Here is a 10,550-nt window from a genome sequence, read left to right as displayed (position 1 = left end):
TTCTCTACTCCAACGACAATTCCTTCATTCAATTAGTCACCCTTTAATTCAACTCTACATATAGTATTTGTTTGAAACCTCCACGTATGCCTTCAATTAATATTTTCTCCTTCATTAACCCCTCTAGAAGACACAGTATCTTGAGCTGGCATTGGTGACTGACTTGCTGCATTGTCTCACAATGTTGGCTTACCTTCTTATTCAATGCATAAGGACGTACCTCCTTCTGAAATGATATATTCAGAACCTGCAGTGGTCTGATTCTATTCGCCAATAATTGAGAATTTTCTTTGACTGTTCTGAGTCATCACCCCTTCTTCGTACATGTTCTCTTACTACAGCCTCAGTTTTAACACTATTTCCTTTCCTCGTGCCCTTTTTTCTGAGGATTCATGAAATATTCTGAGAAGGCGTGTCTCCTGTCACATTGTGCACGAGGAGAGTTCTGTGCTTTGGGAAAAGCTAGTGAAAATGAGCTCAATAAGTATGAATGAATACGCCAGAATTCTGTCACCCGTAGAGTTGGCAGAGTACTGCCCGTTTTGTACATACGCACTGTGCGCGCTTTTGGCTATCAGCAAAAATTCTCTTCCTAACTCTGCAATTGATCTCCAATTTAGTTGTGATACATCCAGACTTGTTAAAGTGTGTCATTTTTGTTATATCACTTTCTTTTATTACTTCAGCAAGCTTCTATTTGTTCTTGATGACTAGTAAATCTTCCATCTGAACAGATTTTCTACTCCTCAGATTTCCTACTCCTCAGATTTCCTTGAGGATTCCCATATGATCACCTCCCCACTGTGACTTATCACAAATACCTGTTATAACCACATCTTACATATGAGTATAGAAAAATGAAGCAGGATTTGGTCATTTGACTACTCAAGTCTGCTATGCTATTCAGTGAGATCATGGCTGACTTTCAAATTCACATTTTTCCCTATTCCTGGTAACATTTTGACCCCTTTGCTTAACAACTGGTGCAGCCGCACTTGGAGTATTGTGTACAGTTCTGGTCACCGCATTATAAGAAGGGTATGGAAGCTTTGGAAAGGGTGCAGAGGAGATTTACTAGGATGTTGCCTGGTATGGAGGGAAGGTCTTACAAGGAAAGGCTGAGGGACTTGAGGCTGTTTTCATTAGCGAGAAGAAGCTTGAGAGGGGACTTAATTGAAACATATAAAATAATCAGAGGGTTAGATAGGGTGGATAGGGAGAGCCTTTTTCCTAGGATGGTGATGGCGAGCACGAGGGGGCATAGCTTTAAATTGAGGGGTGAAAGATATAGGACAGATGTCAGGTGGTTTCTTTACTCAGAGAGTAGTATGGGAATGGAACGCTTTGCCTGCAACGGTAGTAGATTCGCCAACTTTAGGGTACATTTAAGTCGTCATTGGACAAGCATATGGATGTGCATGGAATAGTGTAGGTTAGATGGGCTTGAGATCGGTATGACAGGTCGGCACAACATCGAGGGCCGAAGGGCCTGTACTGTGCTGTAATGTTCTATGTTCTAAGACCCTTAGTTCTTCATTACCTTTTAAAAGGAAGTATCATCTCCATATCTACACTGTTAAGATTCCTCTGGATTTTATTTGTTTCAATAAGTCAACTCCTACTGTTCTAAACATCAGCAAATGCAAGCTTTGACTGTCTAATCTCCCCTCATTTGACAACCTGCTCATTTTAGGTTTTAGTCTGGTAAATCTTTCCTAATAAGGTGAACAATGCTGTTCACACAAGCCCTGACATAGTCTCACCCATGCCCGAGGTAACTAAAGCATAACCTCCCAACTTTTGTGTTCAATTTCCCTTGTAATAAATTACAACATCGGTACCCTTCCCAATTACTTCTTGGATCTCTAATACTTGAAGTTGATAAATGAGTTTTAAAGTCTGCATGAATGCTATTTCAGAGTTTTCCATAAATCATGCAGTGTCTTGCATTCTCAAAGGTGTTCCTCTATATTTAATTACTAAAACCACTGATCCCACCAGCATTTATTTTTTTCTTGTCAATTCTGCAATTGTTTGATTAGGTTACTTTTTTGTCCTAAATTATAATTGATAAGCTTTGGGGAAAAGCTTATAAACATTAAGTATTACTTTTTCAACAGTTCCACAGTTTGCAGTTTGGTGTCAGGAAGTGAGGGAACCCTCATAATCTTGAGAAGTTTAGCAAAACTCCTGGGTGAGAATAAAAATACAACAGAGACTGCTCTGTTGAGATCCACCAAGAAGTTTTTGTTTAAAGTGTGTTGTGGCATAATTCTGTCAGTTAATATCTGGGAGTTTGAGTTTATTTTTAAAAGTCTAGGTTTCCCTTGCAATTATACATGGTTTGATATAAATTAATTTGCACAGTGCTTTTAGTATTCGATATAGACACTTTCAGGGATTCAGTGTAATTATTTGGATATAGCTACTTGTCATGGTTGTACCTGTGATTTACAATGATGAGCAAATTGAATACATCGATATACATTTGAATTGGCATAAGTGACAAACAAGAAGCTGAAAATTAGAAGACAAGGGCTAGCACAGACACAATGGGGGGAAAAGTGGCCCCTCTCTGTGTTGTAAGTTTCTGTTATTTTGGCTGTTTAATAAGCCTTAAATATTGTAAGAATTTAATCCCTAATAGTGTACCTTGTAAAAATACACTATATTCCAGATAATCAAAAACAAATGATCAGAACTTCCTGACTGAAATATTCAATGGCAACAGCAAATTACTTTGAAGGGACACTGTTGCACTTTGTAATGTACATTGAAGATATCCATCTATTCTCTCTGCAATTTAGATCTGAACGTAATTAGTCCTGTGCTATTTCACCTAGTCAGGTTTCAGTTTTCTCCTCAATGTACCTAAACATGATTAGCCATCTGATACAGTTCTGTAAAAATCAGTGGGCACAATAAAACGTATTAAATTTAAAGCAGATGTATCCTTTTTGATTGACATTTAGAAGACAACTACTTGCTACATAAACAGCCCAGTAAAGACGAATGACTCTAAAGCTGTTGGGATTTATGTCTGTCAAAGATCCTAATTTACCAACGCACAGAGAGGACTTGTAAAGCATGACAAATGATTTACAGGGTCTTGCTGAGGAATTTATTCTTCCACGAAGAAAAGGTCAGTGATGCTTTCGACAGATTGTTTTTGCAACATCTATAAAGTGATGTATGTGAGTCTATCTTCACTTACACTCAAAGCTGCAGCACCTTAAACCATTGTGCGTGTTACATAAAAATCCTTGATTTTTAATTTGGAACCAGTCATATGTCCATTTCTGTCTATCTGAGTTTTGTAACTGATGTTGGTGTTACAGTTTGAGGCAGACTAAAACCAGATTTAAACTCGTTAACTTACAAAACATTGAAATGATAGAAAAGTATAAACCACTTTTTCAAAAGATGCTTTCAAATCTCACAGTTCAACTGAACAGTCAATGACCAACAGTACCTGAAACATTTCATTACTATTTCAAATACCTTGCCACAATGCCTGTTGAGTATGAAGTTTAGCTATGCTTGAGCTGCATGTGAACTCAAACATCATACTGTGAATTCTGAATCAAATATACATAATAACAGATAATGTGAAAGGGGAATGAAGATGCTTGACTATAAGACCAAAGAATATAGGCTCAACTATATCTCAGATCTTCCCTTTCATTCTAAATCTTTCTCTCCCCTGTTTGACAATGTGACACTGCATTTCTACCTTCCTTTAGTTCTGAGAAGAGTTGTAGAAACATCGAGTTATACAGCACAGAAACAGACCCTTCAGTTCAACTAGTCCATGCCAACCATGTTCCCAAAGTAAACTAGTGTTATTTGTCTGCATTTGGCCCTTATCCCTCCAAACGTCTCCTAATCACGTACCTATCCAAATGTCTCTTAAATGTTGTAACTGCACCGACATCTACTACTTTCTCTGGCAGTTCATTTAACACACGTGCCTCTCTGTTTTTTTCATAAAAAGGTTGCGTGTGCTTTTTTTTAAACAACTCTCTCCTCTCACCTTAAAAGTATGCCCCTTAGTTTTGAACTTCCCCCACCTTAGGGAAAAGACCCTTGCTATTCACCTTAGCGATGCCTCTCATGATTTCACATATTCAATTTAACTTTGTTTCTATCTCAAAATCCCCTGCCAGACCTGCTGACTATTTCCAACATTTTCAGTTTTTATACAGATATATCTTGAACAGATAACTAATGTAAGTAGTTTGAATTTCTCTACTAGCATAGTCTGCAGTATGTTAGTTTGGGCTTACTTTATTCCAAAATTAGTGAAATATATGCTTTGGATTAGTTTGTCTAATTGAAATGTAGAGTCAAGTTTTAAAAAAAAAAATCCTCCTTCAAATAAGTAAAGTCAAAGGATTGAAGAGGTTGTAGATTTTTAGAGAACAAATTTACTTCAGTTTTTAAAATTTGTAATAAAAGTCTCAGTAATTTTTCAGTGCAAATAAATCAAGATGGTTTGGTATTTTCTTTGGACTTTTGAAAATTGTTTTAAAACAACAAATAATTGAAAGAGCAGCTGTGTGGTTGAAAAATAAGCAGTGTGGCTACCAGGAATATTTTTATCCTCTGTTATTTGCTGAGAGTGTAAAACTCATATATTTCACATGATAATTTTGAGATATAAAGAGAACTAGGTTTCTGAGAAATGAGGAGCAGCAATGTCGAGCCAAAATAATAAAACTGTTGGAAATACATTTTGTGTGCAAAATATTCTTAGAATTTTTAAAATGAAAATGTTGTAAATTTGTACTTTTTTCATTTTTCAATAAAAATCCCTTGACATTATATCTGCTATTCACTTCATAAGCTCTGAGGCTGTTGATTAACACATACTGACCAACTTTCATTTTCCCTTGAATGCTTCATCGTTTCTGTAAATGCTTAATTTCTACTTTTCATTTGATAGAAATATATAATGTGAAAGTTTCCGATTGAATTATATTCAAGCAAAACATAGAGAGCTACCATGACACTTTCCTACCCTTTTTGCTCCAAACAAAGCCACAAAAATATTTTACTAAAAAGAAGCCAAAGTGTGACCTGAACAAGATCTTTAAAATAATAGGAATTGCAGATGCTGGAGAATCCGAGATAACAAGATGTAGAGCTGGATGAACACAGCAGACCAAGCAGCATCAGAGGAGATTGAAAGCTTCTTGGGGCAGCACAAAACAAGAAGTCATGAATATGAGGTAATCACTGAAATTTAATAGGGGTTTCAAACAGAAAACTTCTGTACCCTGTGATTGGTAAGAATGTGAAAAGTAGCTCCAGACATCTTCAGGTTTGCAACCGGGGATCAGTGCTGGGGTTCCATTTATTTACAATGCATATGAATGACTTGAATGAGAAAAAATGAACGTACTCTCACCATGTCCTGCTATTGCTTGATCATATCCCGGATTTTCCCTTTCTAGATACCTCTTCTCCTTTTTGATAGTGTGATACTCCACATATCTACTTTCCTTCAGTTCTGAGAAGATCCATTCAATTTGAAATTTTTCAGTCCTCTGGCCCCGAGAGCCTTGAGGCGCAAGCTGGTGCAGGTCTGGAGTCAAGGCGCTGCCGTGGATGGGGTTGGAAGAACTGTTGATCTGAACTTTTTATTTCTCTATTTTCTAATTTATTCCCACAATCCGCAATTCTGGACTTTTTATTTATTTATTTTTGTAATTTTTATTCCCCAAGAGCTTGCACTGAAGATCTGTACCTTATACCCAAGATGGCACCATGAGTGGCACCTTGTAAACTTCTCACTGTTCTTATTTGAGTACGTGACAATAAAGCTAATTCAATTTTACTCTCCAGTCTTTGGCAGACCTCCTGAGCATTTTCAGTTTTTGTGAAGAAGGGGTCACTGGAACCAAAAAGTTAACTCTCATTTCCCACACAAATCTTGCCAGACCTTATGACACTTTCCAGCAATTTCTGTTTCAGGTTTTATTTTGGATTTCCAGCATAAGCAATATTTTGCTTTCTTTTCAGTTGTGAAATGTTTCTGCCAATGTGTCTGTGTTCAAATACGGTTCCAAGTATTTGTAATACCATAAACCTAAGTAAAGACAAAACTGTAGAAATTGGAAATCCCAGCGTGCTGGGAAGATTTGGTGTCAGTTAACATTTATTGTGTAGATTCCACACAGGCAGTGCAATTAAGAAAGTTACATGCCATTGCCATAATGTGATATTCTGGGATAAAAAACACCCTTCTTGCCTTCAGTTGCTGTCAAGGTGCAACGGAGTCAGTGTAGTGTGTTTAGTGAATGTGTTATATACAGTAACAGTAACAAACACATCCCAGATGATGTGCAAGTCTGTGATATTACAGCAATGAAAATATTGTCAACAAACTTCCATCTCAATAAGACTCCAGTCCTTGTGCTAGAGATAATGGGAACTGCAGACGCTGGAGAATCCAAGTCCTTGTGCTGTTGTTACGTGAACTAACAGATAAAATGAGAATTAGAATGATATTTAGATTTCATTGTCGTGTGTACAGTGAAAAGTCTACAAAGTCACTATTTGGACCATATCATAGCGTGTGACCCAAAAAAGCACGTCCAGTTCAATATCAGATTGCACTTGCAATAAGCTAATATTTGAAGTGTCAGTGAGGCTTTTGGAATTCTGCTGGAAAATCCATATCTGTATTGATTTATTGTTTCGTTCCATGGCCCCAACTGAATGAAAATATAAGTATTTATTCTTGAAGTGAAGGGGTCAGTTTGTTTTGGTTTCTTGAGGCCATTGGGTCATTGATGACAAATTTTTAGTAATTGTCTGTGTATTGGTATTCTCACTTAGAGGCGACAGAGTGGGTGGAATGGGAATTTTACAGATACTCCCTGACTCTTGTAGGTGTCCTGGAAACAGGAGCATAGCCCAGTGCCACTGCTATCCTGCAGGTGGCAGTGTGAGGTGCTGCTCCTGGTATTTACAGAAGCAACAGAAACAGAAGTTGCTGGAAAAGCTCAGCAGGTCTGGCAGCATCTGTGGAGAGAAATCAGAGTTAATGTTTTGGGTCTGGTGACCCTTCGTCAGAACTCAGGAAGGGTACTGAAAACAACAAATGTTGGAACTCTCAGTGGGTCAGACAGCGTCCATGGAGAGAGAGCAAGCCAACGTTTTGAGTCCAGATGACTCTTCATCAGTGCTGACATGAAGGGGACAGCGTTTATGCTATTGTTGTGGAGGGAGGTGGTGAATCGTAGAGTAACTGGGGGAGAAAGGATGTTGATAATGCAGATTAAGTGATCAGAATGTGAGAATGGCAGACCACTGGTGTGTCTAACTGCAAACTGTAAGGGACAGTCCCCCTGGGGTTGGGGAGGGGAGTAGGGACATGCTGTCAGAGAATGTAACAGGTAACAGCAAGTAAGGGGAGTTGGTTCACAATCTGAAGGTGTTGAACTCCATATTTAAGTCCAGAAGGCTGTAAAATACCTAGTCTGAGCCTGAAACAATGTTTTTCCAGTTTGCACTGTGATTCACTGGAGCACTGCAGCACACTGAGGATGGATAAGTGAGCATGCGAGCAGGACGCCGTGTTAAAATGACCAAATATGGGTCATTCTTGCACACAGACCAGAGGTGTTCTGCAAAGTAGTCACCCAGTCTGTGTTTGGTTTCTCCAATGTAGCGTAGGCCACATTGGGCGCAGTGAATATGATACACAAGATTGGAGGAGGTACAGGTGAAACGCTGCTTCACCTGGAAAGACTGTTTAGGCCCTTTGATGGTGAGCAGGGAGGAGGTGAAGGGGCAGGTGTAGCACCTTCTGCGGTTGGATGGGAAGGCGCTGTGGGGATGGTGTTTGTAGTCGATGAATGGACGAGGTTGTCCTGGATAGGTCGATCCCTGCAAAATGCAGATGGGGGAGTGAGGGGAAGATGTTAGGTGGTGGTGTTCTGCTGGAGTTGTCTGAAATGTTGTAATTGTATACACATCCACCACTTCCTCAGGAAGTTCATTCCACACGCAATTCATCCAGTGTCAAAAATTTGCCCCCATGCCTTTTTTAAACTTTTCTCCTCTTACCTCAAAAATGTGCCCCCTAGTGTTAAAATCCTCAATCATGTGGGAAAAAAAACTACCATTAATTCTCATTATTTTATAAACTTCTATCAGGTCACCTCTCAACCTCCTGCACACCAGTGGAAAATTCCCGGCCTGTACAGTCTTTCTTTTTACCTCAAACCCTCCAAACCCAACAACATTCTGGTAAATCTCTTCAGAACCCTCTTGAGCTTAATAGTATTCTTCCCATAACTGGGCAACCAGAATTAGACACTCCATTCTAGAAGAGGCCTCATCAATGTCCTGTACAACCTCAACGTGACTTTCCAACTCCTATATTCAAAGGATTGAGCAATAAAGGTAAGTGTGTCAAACATCTTTTTAACTACACAGTCTTTATGTGACGCAAACTTCAAACAGTTATATATCTGCATCCCTCTCTTACAATGCTACCCAAGGCCTTACAAATAATTGTATAAACCTTAGATAACAAAGTGTAGAGCTGGATGAACACAACAGGCCGAGCAGCATCTCAGGAACAGGAAAGCTGATGTTTCGGGCCTAAACCCTTCATATGAAATGGGGAAGGGTGAGAGGGGGAGGCGGATCGAAAATGGATAGAGGAGAAGATAGGTGGAGAGGAGACAGACAGGTTAAAGATGTGGGGATGGAGCCAGTAGAGGTGAGTGTATGTGGGGAGGTAGGGAGGGGATAGGTCAGTCCGGGGAGGACGAACAGGTCAAGGGGGCGGGATGAGGTTAGTAGGTAGGAAATGGGGGTACGGCTTGAGGTGGGAATAGGTGAGAGGAAGAACAGGTTACCATTGGGTTGCAGGGTTCCCAAGCATCATTGTGGTACTGCAGGAGGTCCAGGATGGACATGTGGTCTGAGGAATGGGAGGGGGAGTTGAAATGGTTCCCTCCCATTCCTCAGACGACATGTCCATCCTGGGCCTCCTGAAGTGCCACAATGATGCCACACGTAGGTGGCAGGAACAGCACCTCATATTCCGCTTGGGAATCCTGCAGCCCAATGGTATCAATGTGGATTTCACAAACTTCAAAATTTCCCCTCACCCCTACCGCATCCCAAAACCAGCCCAGCTCGTACCTGCCTCCATAACCTGTCCTTCTTCTCACCCATCCCCACCTCCCACTTCGAGCCACACCTCTGTTTCCTACCTACTAACCTCATCCCGCCCCCTTGATCTGTCTGTCCTCCCCGGACTGACCTATCCCCTCCCTACCTCCCCACCTAAACTCACCTTTACTGGCTCCATCCCCGTCTCTTTAACTTGTCAGTCTCGTCTCCACCCATCTTCTCCTTTTATCCATCTTCTATCCGCCTCCCCCTCCTTCCCTATTTATTTCAGAACCCTCTTCCCCTCCCCGCCATTTCAGAAGGGTCCAGAACCGAAATGTCAGCTTTCCTGCCGATAAGATGCTGCTTCGCCTGCTGTGTTCATCCAGCTCCACACTTTGTTATCTCAGATTCTCCAGCATCTGCAGTTCCCATTATCTCTGATTGCATAAACTGTACCCTTGTTTGTTGTACAAAAAAACAATACTTCGCATTTCAACTCAACTGCAACTCTCTTGTAACCTCTTCAGCCTTGAAACTGCTCCGCCTCCCCCTCTCCCCCTATTTATTCCAGAACCCTCACCCCATCCCCCTCTCTGATGAAGGGTCTAGGCCCGAAACGTCAGCTTTTCTGCTCCTGAGATGCTGCTTGGCCTGCTGTGTTCATCCAGCTTCACACTTTATCTTGGATTCTCCAGCATCTGCAGTTCCCATTATCTCTGATATTTCGCATTTATCCAGACTGAACTCTATCTGCCATTTTTCAGTCCACTGACCCATTGATCAAGATCCCTTTGTAATCTGAGAAAACCTTCTTCACTGTCTACTGTGCCACCAATTTTGGTATCATCTGCAAACTTTGTAACCATGCATTCTGTATTCTCACTCAAATCACTTACATGAATGACAGACAAAAATGAACACAGAACTGATCCCTGTGGAACACTCCAAAAAACCCTCCACCATTATAACAAAGTGTGGGGCTGGATGAACACAGGCCAAGCAGCATCTTAGGAGCACAAAGGCTGTTGTTTTGGGCCTAGACCCTTCATCAGAAAAGGGGGATAGGGACAGGATTCTGAAATAAATAGGTAGAGAGGGGGAGGCTGGCCGAAGGTGGATAGATGAGAAGATAGGTGGAGAGGAGAGTATAGGTGGGGAGGTAGGGAGGGGTGACGTCAGTCCAGGGAGGACGGACGGGTCAAGGGGGCAGGATGAGGTTAGTAGGTAGGAAATGGAGGTTCGACTTGAGGTGGGACAGGGTCTGAGGGATGAGGTGTAGGAAATGCGGGAAACATAGTCGAGGGCATTCTCGATCACTGTGGGGGTAAGTGGCGGTCCTTGAAAATGAGGACATCTGGGATGTATGGGAGTGGAATGCCTCATCCTGGAAGCAGATGCGGCAGAGGCTAAGG

The sequence above is a fragment of the Stegostoma tigrinum genome, chromosome 4 (assembly GCF_030684315.1).
Source record: "Stegostoma tigrinum isolate sSteTig4 chromosome 4, sSteTig4.hap1, whole genome shotgun sequence".
Classification (NCBI taxonomy): domain Eukaryota; kingdom Metazoa; phylum Chordata; class Chondrichthyes; order Orectolobiformes; family Stegostomatidae; genus Stegostoma; species Stegostoma tigrinum.
This window is presented reverse-complemented; position numbering follows the sequence as displayed.